This window comes from Episyrphus balteatus, chromosome 2 (assembly GCF_945859705.1).
Source record: "Episyrphus balteatus chromosome 2, idEpiBalt1.1, whole genome shotgun sequence".
NCBI lineage: Eukaryota > Metazoa > Arthropoda > Insecta > Diptera > Syrphidae > Episyrphus > Episyrphus balteatus.
In genome coordinates, this window is record NC_079135.1 from 28,543,323 (window position 1) to 28,557,174 (window position 13,852).

General features: G+C 27.9%; 1 long non-coding RNA gene across 1 annotated transcript in view; it reads right to left on the bottom strand.

Moving 5' to 3' along the window:
* Positions 1-8,415: 8,415 nt before the first annotated feature.
* The window catches only part of LOC129912597 (uncharacterized), a 29,744-nt gene continuing 24,307 nt past the window's right edge, over positions 8,416-13,852 (bottom strand). Inside the window, exon 3 of the long non-coding RNA XR_008771860.1 lies at positions 8,416-8,458. This is a non-coding gene — a long non-coding RNA (uncharacterized LOC129912597). The remainder of the gene's footprint in view (positions 8,459-13,852) is intronic.

Below are 13,852 nucleotides of genomic sequence, written 5' to 3' on the forward strand. Positions count from 1 at the left end.
AAAGTAAGTTGCACTTTTTACCGTGAGATAGTTAAAGTTTTTAACTTATTCTTTTTTATAATGAAAGTTGGATATTCAAGAGTATTTTTAGTGAGAGAATGAATCCTAAAGGTTTGAACCTTAAGAAAAAAAATATTCATATATGTTCTATATCAGGTAAGATCGGAAGGGGGCAAAACACCCATGGGCTCAAGTAGCTAAAAAAATAAATAAAAAATAGATGACCGTTAAAGGAGTCAAAACAGATAAGCGTGACCCCCTTAAGTTAGAGATGGACTGTGACAAATATATTATGTGTTGTGTATGTAAGCTCATATTATGCAGTATGCAGATGGAAGTAATAGTAAATATGTTTTAATTTTAAAACAAATTGAAAGAATTTAAATTAAAATATTGATACCATGCCTGATTTTTTAATTAAATATCTACATCTACATATGTATAATATTCCAGAGTACTAACACATAAAAGGTGTCTACATAAAAATGTTGAGTTTTCGCATACATTTGTACCTTTATAGTTAAAAAATGTAAGAAAAATCGAAGTTTTTTTTCCATACAAAAATGATTTAAATAGTCATTCGACATATTTTTTTTTAAATAACTTGTCTTACGTATAATACTTAAAAAAAATATATTTTCCATCATTTTACATCGATAAAAAATCAAAAATTAGAAAATATATGGTGTTTTATACCCTCATTTTAGGCATGTACAAACAAAATTTCAAACGCAAAAATCTTTCTTATTTGACCTAATCCAGAAAAACTAAGTACGCCATCGTGTTCAGCATACTCGAATTATCTTTAGTAGACATGAGAGCCCTCTGTCGGTTTTTTGAACTATCACAGTGTTATTATTCTGTGTTTTCAAAATTCTGTTAATTATTAATTCTGTATTCAAAAATTTTTATTTCTGTGTTTCGAAAATATGTTATAATGCTAATGTTAAAAATAAGTGCGCAGGACTTTGAAACTACAAAATTTTAAATACAGGACATTCTGAATTTTTGTAGTAGGTACAGAATAATAGAAAAGGAACACAGAAATATGATCAAAAGAGGCAAGATTTGTAACTTTTTGAGTGATCACATTCTTGAGATGGGCAAAAACGAGAACGTGTCGATTCAAGATTTCCAATTTTTTTTAATAAATAATTTTCTGCTTTTCAAAATCTTTTAGAGCCTTTTTAAGATTCTGTGTTCACTTTTTTTGATTATATAAATAGTTTTTCATTTACTATTTAAGTATTTTGGAATGAAGAATTTAGAAATCTAGAATTTTGAATGTACAGAATATTTTTAAATTTTCAAGTTCAGAATTTTTACTGGAATTCAGGGTATACAGAATTTTAAAATACTGAACTATATTATACAGAATTTTACTCTTTATAACCATAACTCAAAGCAAAAATTTGATTGGAGTCTCAATATTTAGTTTCCAAAATTGTTTACACTATAATTCTGAATTTTAAAATTCTGTTAATCCAAAATGGTGTATTTACAATTTCTGTAAATTGCAAAGGACTTTCTTTCTCTATTTCAAAATTTTAGAAATCCAAAATTCTGTTTTCCAAATTTTTTCTTTTTGATATTGTGTAAATTAAAACAATTTTTCTCTTTCCATTTACAGAATTTTGAACAGAATAAAATCATTGATTTACAGAAAATTTAAGTACAATTTGTAGAATTTTGAAAATGGTAAACTGTAAATTCGTAGAAATTAAAAATAAAATATTTTTCCATTTACCTACAGAATTTGGTAATACCTACAAAATTACGCTTCCTCCCACTCCCATACAGACTAATTGAGGACTTTGCATCAAAAGGGGGTAAGACCAAATTAAACTTTTTGTGGGAAAACAAAATTCGTAGCAAAAATAATGTTTAAAACGACATGCTATTTTAAATATTTGTTTATTTTTAATATTTTTATATACCAATTATTTATTTTAAAATAAATTGTTTCTGTTAGAGATAAAGCAACAAAAAAATTATATTTTTCAGAAAAAAAAAAAATATCTTCGAAAAAATACATTATCAAATAGTTTTTGATTATTGTATGTAGTTACTATAAACAATTTTTATTATTTGTTTATAGTTTTCCAAAATTCTAAATGCTGCTGGTTATATGAGGCTATGAGAGCAATAGTCGCGTAACCGGTTTTTTTTTCAAAAATGAGTTTTTCATAAAAACTTGGTCTCTTAATATATCTACTTTATTACAAAAATAGATTTATGCAGCTAGATACACTCAGAACTAGATGGCACTCAAAAAAGTGTTGTTTTGAAAAACCCTGTATCTTAAATCACTCGTAGCTCAAAACTTCCTCTTTGTGGCTTACGCCACTATTGTTCTCATAGCCTCATATCTACTTTCATTTGCCACTTTTATTTCAAAGATAGAAGGAAAATTGTTAAAGATATGGACATATGGTATTATAAAAGCTATCATCGAATTGGGACACTACGGTGTATGCGTAACCTTTTTCATGCATTAAAAAAGTTATAATATTTATGCAAACATAAATTGATCGTTTATGAAAGTTTTCTTATCTCTTAAATAATATACAGGATGTCCAAAAGTCATTGCCTTAATAAAAACCATATGGCTCCTTGAGGTAATTTAAAAAAAATATCATGTACCTAATTGTTTTACTTAATTTTCGAATTATAATGGTTTTTATGCCATTCATATTTTAATTATCAGGTGAAACGAGTAAACAAAATTGAAACCAAAAGGAAGCTGGTTCACTTTCAGTTGGTGTGAGCTCTTAATTTGATAACAATGAAGATAGAAATAAAATAACTCAATTATTGTTTTTATCGAAGAAACGGTTTTGCTTAAAAATTCAAATATCTTAAAACTTTTGCATGATATTTGTACTTTTTTTTATTAGTATTAAATCAGAACATCATTATACTGAGTATTACCATACCATTTATTGATACCTAGTCTAGTCATTTATTTTCTTTTAACGTTCGTTGAATTCATTTATCACATGGTAAAACTTATTAGTAAACTGCACGCAACTATATAGAATGACAGGTGGTAACTTATTCTATCTAAATTAATCATGTAACCAACTCCCATTTTAGAGAAAATTCACTACTTGACGTAAATAAAAATCCAAAAACAGTAGTCAATCAAGCGTATACAACTCGTTCAATAAAGTTTTCTTAGTTCGTGTCAAACAAGATTAAAATTAATCACAGACAATTAATTTAATGTCAAATTGACGTAACTCAAGCTAACTCTTAAGTTTATTTTTTTTTTCTTACGTTCCATTAGATTTATCTTAATCTAAATAAAAAATATTGACCTTCGATTTAGAGATGGAAGGTTAAGAAAATATAAAAAAGCTACATATAAAAACTTGCACTCAATACCGGTTTGATTAGAGATTGTGTGTAGGTGTGTAATGTTTTGTTCTTATGCCATTTTACATCTATCCAACAAAAAAAAAAAAAAGAAAAAAATACAAAGTTGTCAAACCAAGTCAAGAACTTGAAATGCGTCAGCAGCATTGTTATGCAATTCTAAGATGATTTTTTTCCAATAAGGTGAACAGTTGTGAGTTTTTATTAAGTGTCAATTAAGAAATCAGAAGTTTAATTTTTTTCAGTCGTGTTTTGTATTTTAATCATTTTGGATACAAAAAGACAAGGTTGACATTACATCTCTCAAAAAACATCCCAAGCGATCAAATAGAATATTAAATTTACTGTCATTTTGAGAATAAAGATGTCATTAATCACTCCTTCATGAAATCGGATATACTTGTAATTTATTAAATTTACATTTTTTTATATTTTAAAGGTTGTAGATTATAGTTTTTTGAACTTTTAAAAATTAAGGTATAATTACACTGTGCTTGAAAAAGCAACTTTTTTTTTACCGACAGATAGCGCTCCTATCTACTAAAGATAATTCGAGTATGCTGAACACGCTGGCGTCCTTAGTTTTTCAAAGTTGGCTCAGTTAAGAAAGATTTTGGCCTTTAAAATTTTCAGTTTTAAGCCCAAAATCATCGAAAAGCCCCATATATATTTGGCATTTATTGCTTTTTATCGACGTTTATAGATCAAATATATGGTCTTTTAGTAGAATTACAGTTTGTAGAAGATATTTAATCAGTAAAATGACTATTTTGAAACTTTTAAACATACATGTTTGACAAAAAACTCTTTTCTCTTTGTAAAAAAACTTCATATTTTACTCAGTTTTCTTCAAATGTTATTATTTCACTTTTATATCTTATGACGAATAAAGTGACACTATTTTGATGTTATTTCCTACAAAAAATCATCAAAATTTCATATAATGTATATATAAATTTGAGTGCATAATTTTTTTTAATTTAATTTAATGAGGTTAGGCCATTCAAGGTGTTGAAAAAAATTCCCTTAATGCTGTCAGGCCAGGTATTTGAGTTTTGAGTGTAACTATACAAAACAAAGACTATACAGGGTGTCCCAAAAGTAATGGATCAAACGAAATATGCTGATAGGTCAACTTTAGGGCTCTCAGAATTTGGTAACTTGTTCATCCCAAATCCTTACAGTTTTCGATTTAATGCAGTTTTTGTGAAATTTCGAAAAATGCTGACCTTGCAACAGTATTTTGCTTCCTCCGCTCATAATTGATTTTTGTTTTTTACAATTCTTTCACTAAAACATTGCCTAATAATAAGAAATAATTAATTAATCAAATTATTTTTTATTTCATACGCCATTTTGCTGCAAATTAATTAACAGTTCCATGTTTTATAAAAACTCAATTTCTTTCTTTTATTTCAGAGCAACAATCTGAAAAAAATTTGTATGGTGTGGCACTGTTTTCTTATTTTGAAAACTTGCCGTGTTATTGCAGTTTTCAAAAATGTATAAAAATCTCCAAAGTTGAAATTAGAACGAAAGATATTTTAATTTGAATGCAAAAAAACAGACGTTTTCAGAGCAAAATAACAAACAAAAATCGAGGCTTTTGTTCAAAAAGAAATAAACAAACAACAGTCGAGAAAATGTGTTTATTTTTCTTTGTTATTTTTCTCTGAAAAGCTCTGTTTTGTTGCTTTTAAATTGTAATATCTTCAGTTCTAACTTCAACTTTGGGAACTTTTATACATTTTTGAAAACTGCAATAACACGACAAGTTTTCAAAATAATAAACCAGTGCCACACCATACAAATTTTTTTCAGATTGTTGCTCTGAAATAAAAGAAAGAAATTGAGTTTTTATAAAACATAGAACATGTTAATTAATTTGCAGCAAAGTGGCGTATGAAATAAAAAATATTTTGATTAATTAATTATTTCTTATTATTTGGCAATGTTTTAGTGAAAGAATTGTAAAAAACAAAAATCAATTATGAGCGGAGGAAGCAAAATACTGTTGAAAAGTCGGGATTTTTCGAAATTTCACAAAAACTGCATTAAATCGAAAACCGTAAGAATTTGGGATGAACAAGTTACCAAATTCTGAGAGCCCTAAAGTTGGTCTATCAGCATATTTCGTTTGATCCATTACTTTTGGGACACCCTGTATAATATACAAATATCACAAAATAATGTCTCTACAGAGAATCTTTGTACGTGCATTGTAAAAAACGGCACGCAGCATAATTTTTGAATATGTTCACTCAAATCTTTAAAACACTAGATATCCCGCGCAGAAAAATAATACGAATTTTTTGATTCATTTAAACTTAATAAGCAATTTAAGGTTGCTATTTTTGAGTAAAAAAAACCTACTTGTGAATTCAATCGCTTCCCAAGTTCCCAAATTTGAATATTCTAAAAATCCCGTACGTATTTCAATACGAAGTAATGTTTTCAATATTTGTACTAAATTTTAAGTGAAAATGTTCAAAACTGCTTGAGCTGCATTGTGTGCCGTTGAGCTAGATACTTTTTTTTAACAAAGGCTCTTAGTCAGATTCACCATTCACTGTAAAGACGCTATTTTGTTATTTTCTTATGATTCTTTAAAATTACACCCAATACATGCCTAGCAATATATCATATGTACTTCAGAACTTTTTTGCTACCACATTTCGTTTAATAAAAAAAAAAAGCCTATTTTTTCAGCACTTTTAGTGTCCTGACCCCTTAAAAAAAGTTTTGACAAAAAATAAATATAGGCAATAAGATATAAAAGTGAAATCATAAGATTTGAAGAAAAAACTGAGTAAAAATATGAAGTTTTTTTACAAAGAGAAAAGAGTTTTTTGTCAAACATGTATGTTTAAAAGTTTCAAAATAGTCATTTTACTGATTAAATATCTTCTACAAACTGTAATTCTACTAAAAGACCATATATTTGATCTATAAACGTCGATAAAAAGCAATAAATGCCAAATAAATATGGGGCTTTTCGATGATTTTGGGCTTAAAACAGAAAATTTCAAAGGCCAACATCTTTCTTAACAGAGCCAACTATGAAAAACTAAGGACGCCAGCATATTCAGCATACTAGAATTTTCTTTAGTAGATAGGAGCGCCATCTGTCGGTTTTTTTAACTAGCACAGTGTTATGATTCATTCGACGGTTTCTCTAATTTTGTATTCAAAAAGTCTTCTATTAAAAAATACAATTGCATTTAAGTATGCTTTGAATAATATTTAATTAATAGAAATCTTAACCCCTTTGTCTTTCTATTCTTCAAGTTCTCGTTAAACATTGTTTTGCAAATTACTATTCGTCATCGAATATTTAAATTACCTTTACCGCACAAACAAAAGAAAGGAAACCATATTTTTTATTCCACAACGGTGATTTGATCGTTGATGGTGCGCTAGCCCATCATCATTACCGTCATTAAAAAAAAAAAAAAAAACCACCAGCAAACATATTGTACGCCCAATGCACTTTTTAGTATTTTTTGCACATGATATGTTTAAATGTCAAGTCTCAAGTGGTTTGGTACCTTACCTACTAACTACAGTGCAAAATGTGTGTGCATTTGATGAAGTTGTAAAAAAAGACAAAACCAATAGACAAAGAACAGACATTTTATTTAACTTTATATGAGACAAGTTCCAACATGTCTACCCCACAACTGAATAGGGAAGCAGACGACAGTGGGACAAAACGTTTTCACAACAAGAATATTTTTTTACATTGGAATGCTAATTAAATCAGCCAAAGAGAGATTTCAGATACGATACTAATACCAATTAAATAGGTATTTATCACTAATACTAATGTTTTAGAACTATGAACGAAATTAACATTTACTTAAGTCAACATTTTTCTCGTGTGAACATTTGTTCATGCGTTTGGCCAATTGAGCTAGTCGTTATTGAAAGCCATTTACTTACGATATGTTTCTTTTTCTTTAAAGAATACCCATCAGTAAAACTAGATATGTGATATTTTTAAGTAAAATTTTAAATCGGTCACCTGTTTGAGGTTTTACTGACATATTTTCGAACAATGGGAAAAGTGATTGGAATCTTGGACCTCTTTTTTTTTCAATTTTTTTTTTTTTTTAATTTTTAAATAACCATGAAAAACTCGCAGAGAATTTCGCACGTGTAGCAACCGTGAAAAAAAGTTGTCCATGATATTGAAAAATCATTTTTTTCATATAAAGATGATCATTTTTAATGCTAATTTACTTTTGATTATGAAAGTTTATGAATGTTTTGTAAAGAAAGTCAAAATAACTTATTTTTGTATCCCACTCGTGAAAATAAAAATACACTGTCTATTTTCGAAAACATTTAAGTTGGTGTGTTAATTAGCAAGTATTACTGTTAGTCTATGTTAATTTTGAACAATTTTGAGAAAAATTAGGAAGGGAGTCAGTTAAATATTTGTACAAGTGTCCCATCCGTGACGTTAGAATGTCCCACAAGCAAATAACAAAAAAATTTTAAGAATTTCTTTGTTTTTCTATCCCACTTTATTTGATTCTAATATTTTTTATTGAAACAAATTTTGGAAAACTTCAGATTCCTGTCCAGAGACTCCAAAAATATAAAACAAATCGTCGAAACAACAACAACTGCAGATACATATTTCCAATTAACGCCGTTCAGAAATACAACTTAACTGGCTTAAAATCTTAATATTTTTGAAAAATTAGTTCAAAAGGGGCTTAGTTCTTAATGAACTACTCTAGAAACATTGAATCGTAAATCCTTGGGTCTTGAAATGTTGTTATTGTTTTGAAGTTTTAATTGGTGTAATTTTTGTATTTTTTTTTTCTTTTACTAATTTTGAGGCAAGTAAAAACGCTAACTTGAATTCACCGATCATTTGGAAACAAACTTGAAATTACTTCACATTTAACATAAGGAGCATTTTGGTGGCTTTATGGGCCTCTCTTCAAAGAATTCAGAAAAAGTATATGTTCTTTTGTTTTTTTTCGCTTGGTCTTTTGCGTTTCCCTTAAAATTTCTTAAACTTACCTTTGAATTGTTTACATCCTTATGTTTTGTTAAAAAGACTCACCTGAAATAAAAGAAAAACAAAAATCAAATTATTCGTTGCTTTTATTTATTTATAAAAATTTTTTTTTAATTTAGAAAAATTTGAGATTTACTTCATGAAATATACCGAAACACAATTTCTTAAAAAGTCTTACATTTCAGAATCATCTATAAAAAGCAAACTAAGCAATTTTAATAAAAAAGACTCGATTTTTTGTGGTGAAATGGGTACAAAAAAGTGTTATGTACCTCATTTAGAGAGCAATAACGTCTAAAAATGGATATTACTAATAGTCCAGTGCATTTATGATGTTCATATATGGGTGACCCAGCAGTTTGTACCACCCCCAAATTTTTTTTGCTCATTCGATAGAGTATTGGCTGAATATCATTACCCCGATTTTTCGCACTCGCGAAATTCCTGAATTTTCTCTTGTAACATAAAGCTATTAAATACTCACTAATCATTTAAAATTCAAGATTTGGTAAAAAAAAAATTAAGAAAAAAATAAAGATAAAAAACACAAACAAAAAAGAGCATTTTAAACAAAAATAAAATGCACGACTGGGTCGCACGAACTTGCTCTTAGAGTTAAAGTTGCTTAAATTTTTAAGACTTTTATATAGAAATTTGGAAAAAAAAAACAAAATTCGTTTTTTAAAAAAATAAAATAAAATCTGAAATTAAATTGCCCTCCAAAACAAGTATGCAGTTTTGATTGATATATTAACATGCATTTTTAGAAAAAAAATTTTCAAAATCGTTAGAGCCGTTTTTTAAAAAACTAATTTTTTATAAATATTTTTTTGGAAAAAAAGTTTAAAAATAAAATTGGTATGCCATTTGGTAGAAATCACTAATCAACATCTAAAAACAAAATTTCAAAAAAGTTCAATGTCCCGTTTTCGAAAATTTGATTTTTCAAAAAAAAAATTTCAAAATTTTTTTAAAAATCCAAAAATTATTTTTTTCAAAATTTTATTTTTGGCTTATATTCAAATTATATAAATGGTTCTTCACAAAAAGTTTCGTTGAAATCGAAAAAGCAGTTTCGGAGATAATCGGATTTGAAAAAAACGGTTCTATGGCAGGTACCGTTAATAATGATTTTCAAAAAAAATTTTTTTCATTGAAAGATAGACCTTAGCTTAAAACTAACATTTGAATTTTTTAAACAAAATCGTTAGAGCCGTTTTCCAGATATTTCAATTTTACTAAAATCGCTATATGACAAGTACCGTTATTTTTGGTCCAAAAAAATTAATTCCAAAAACCCCTCTGGAGAGTCGCCAAATAACGCTACATACCAAGTTTGACATAAATCGGTCCATCCGTTTAGGCTGTAGCTCCTTATACAGACAGACAGACAGACAGACTGACAGACTGACAGACAGACAGACAGACAGACGGACTTCCGGGACCCACTTTTTTGGCATTCTCTACCATCGTAATGTCATGGAAAAATGTTATCTCAACTTTTTTTTTTTGTACGAATGCATAACTTGATATATAGTACCTATATCGCAAGTAAAAAAGTATTAATAACTTTTGTATTTATAGCGATAGAAAAAAAGTTGTATAGCAGAGTTGTAGAGAATTTTAAGGTAAATAATCTTATTTCAGAAGGTTTTTTCATAATATTGATAAAAAGTGCTTAAAACCTTTATATTGTCATTTTTTTTCGTTTTTTTTACTTTTTTGACTTGTAACTTTTTTAATATTCAGAATATTGAAAATATTGTTTCTTGCATACACAACTTTTATGTAGGATAAATAGAAATCGAGATATTCAACAAAAACTAAAATCCAAGATAGCTGCCAAAAGGTGAATTTCGCGAGTGCGAAAAATCGGGGTAATGATATTCAGCCAATACTCTATCGAATGAGCAAAAAAATTGGGGGTGGTACAAAATGCTAGGTCAAATTATAAATGCACTGGACTATATATAATATTAAACAAATGAGATGTGGAATTAAACAATTTCGTGCCACCCCCATGTGCACTTATCTTTATATGAGTGTTATTGAAAGCGCACTTGGGTGACATTTATGTTTGCACCATCGCGTCGCTGCATTGTCTACACATAAATTCACCACACAACAAGGTTACATTATGCATTTATTAGTAACAATTTAGGTAAATAAAAATATAAGTTGTGTTACTTGTCATAATTTTATGGCTCATACTTTGCGATTTTTTTTGGAAATTCTTGCAAATCAATAAAAAATACTTGAAAAATACGATAATCATTGATAGGTGAAACTTCAATATTATTATCTCCAGGTTCTTGCCTTGTCTTAAAACAACTGCCATAAAAAAAAAACTTACCACAAAGGTTAAGTAAGTTAATGATATCTACGATTACCTACAATATATACCCCAGATAAGCTTTCTTAACATAAAATATATAATATGTAAAGTAAAAATAATTTTTATTTACTCTATTGTCTGAGGCTTGCATGTGAATAGGAAATATTCCATTGCACCATGAGGTGATATTACAAAGTAAGTATAGTTACCTATACAATACATATAAAGAAACACACTTGCATCGCAACAAAATGATAAGAATACAGTTTGTATTGATGAGGTCAGTTTTATTAATGAAGATTCCAATTTCAAACTTATTATCTGATCAAATAATTGCAAATGTCTATAGTTGTAATTTGTGTACAAAGTGTAAACACAGTTCCAAGTGCGGTTATTGCCAAGGTTCATGAAATTAAAAACAATTGCATCAGATTGCACTTAAAAGGCACGTGGATTTACATGTAACTACTTTTAGATACGATAGAGGTAACTACTTTGAAGAAGTGCTTACAGGAATAATTTTATTTTTATGTAGATATGTATATGGTATTTCACATTACACAATTACATAAAATTAAGCATGTTAACCACAATTGAACATAAGAAAGTAAAAACTAAAAAGAGAAACAGATTAGTCCTTAAATGAAGAAGAACAAAAAAAAAAATGTTACGTATACGCCAGAGTGAAAGTTCAAAATTAATGATTATGCATAGATAGAAACAATTATGACTGACAAAATAATCAAATCTATGGACCGTTATTTGACTATTTGACATAGAAACCTTTCGAAATTTAACATATATGTAAGTATGTATAAACCTGAGTCGGTTTTGTAAAGAACAAGTTAATCATAGTTATGCTTATGAAAAAAAAAAACGAATATGAAAAAAAACACGAAATATCGGGTTTTACCCGAATTTTTTAGGTTTTTATGATTAAAGCCCTTAAAGTCTAGTTTTTGATAATAGTACTGGTAAAATAGTACAAACAAAAACAACTAAAAAAATATTGTTACCCTCATGAATCATGACAAGAAATTTTCTTTTAGGATAAGAACTAAGGATCAAAAGAGTCTTACAAAAAAAAACTGGGTGGAAGGGTGTTTTTTCACTGAAAAATGGGAGGGGTGAAGGTCAACAAGGTCATATCACACATGTTTTAAGGTTATTTTTTATGCTGAATCTAATGACATAAAAATAAAGCCAATACTATTTCTCTTCGAAAATACATTCCCTATTAAATGCAAGGGTGCTTATTTTTTAAAAAGTTTTAGATAAAGCATGGAATCCAAGTCCTTAAAAATATTTTTGGTAAAAGGATGTTTTTTTGAGGGGTTGAGTTATGTGTATCATAACAGCAAACATAAATTTTGTTAATTTTTATAAGTAGGTAGGTACTAAAGATCTTAAGAGTATACAAAATTATCTTCACTCAAAGGGTGTTTTTTTTTTTTAAGAAATGACGAAATTCGGAGTAGGTATCAAAAATACTAGGACAAAAATGGTACCCCAATGAAAATTGGTAAATATGTTTCATTTATAACAGAAACAAGGAATCTAAGCAGTCTACAAAAAATTTAGACGAAAAGGTGTTTTTTTGGAAATAAGGAAAATCCGCGATAATTCCGAAAGAAAATGTTGTTTTTGGCATGCAAATTACGAATAAAATGAGACTATAAATTTTTTTCATGTGAAAAGTTGTTTTTTTAGGTGTTGAGAATATGTGGGTATATTTTAAGAACTTAGTATCCTTGATTGAAAAGCCAATAATTCATTGAACGTTTATACTTAAGTTTTAGACGATGTACACATAAGTCACTGGCTTTTCGGCACCAATTCTGATTTTACTTATTCTTTGAAAACAACACCCATTCACCCAAATTTTTTTGTATGAACATTTTTTATTCTTGCTTTCTTATTAAACATTTTCACGTCACAATTTTCGTCCTAATATCAGACAATCAATTTCTTTTTTGAACATTTTCCATTTCTGGTGTTATGTATATTTCTTTAGGAACGAAACATTTTGGAAAGGTTCTGGTGTAACACATCACAAAATAAGGTTGGAAAAACTGATATTGAAGATATGGTTAATTCAAAAAACGTAAACCGTAGAAAATGTTGTTTTTTAACGTATACTTATTTCCATAATCTTGTAATTGATTATGGAAAAAAGTACGCACTTTTAACAAGATATCGGTATATTTTATTGTTGAAATTTTTACAAAATTTGTAAATTATTAAGATAACTTTTGCACCAGTCTGTAAAATTATTTTTAAAAAAATATAAATTCTTTTCTGTCTGCATACCTTTTCTTTTCAAATAGCCGTACTTATAAATATTGGAATAATTTTTGTATTCCAGTTTGATTAAAAAAAAAACAAAAATAAGTCTATATTGCAATATTCTTAATCATTATTTCCATATTTAATCGACAACAACAAACAACCTAAATGTACTGACATATTCACTTTTTTATATTTTTTTTTGCATTAACTCTTGTTTTGCATCTGTCATTCTTATTAAAACTGGGTGAATTTATGAGGTCAATGCTTTATTCACACATGAGATAAAGCCGTTATAATTTTATTATGACAGATTATAAGCTTATACTTTTTTTCATACCTACAAATCCTGATTATTTAATTTTTACTGGCTTTGAGCAATTTACGATGAAGATAGACCATTTTATTATTACAAGAGAGAAGGTAGAAATGATTTCATCAACAAAAACTGTAGCTAAACAAGAAAATTTAAACATAAACAAAATTATGTAAAAAAGACTAGACTGTCTAGTCTAGCCTGTAAAAAGGTATATACTTTCTATCTAAAAAACTGAAACAAACAACAATTAACTAGTCGTTATCAAAATAATAAAAGAAATTAGCACAAGCGTGTGCTAGACATTTAATATTTCTCACTCTCGACAGAAAAAAAAAAAATTAGTAAGCTTTCCACATTATATCCAAAACTTATCTAAACAACAATAAGTTATATGAGCCCAGTAGGTATCTGCTGGTATTCAAAAGGTGACAGTGTTTGTCTTAGCAAACATTTCTCCCCTTTGAAGCTTTCTACAAGATGATATTGTTTGTAAACAGCA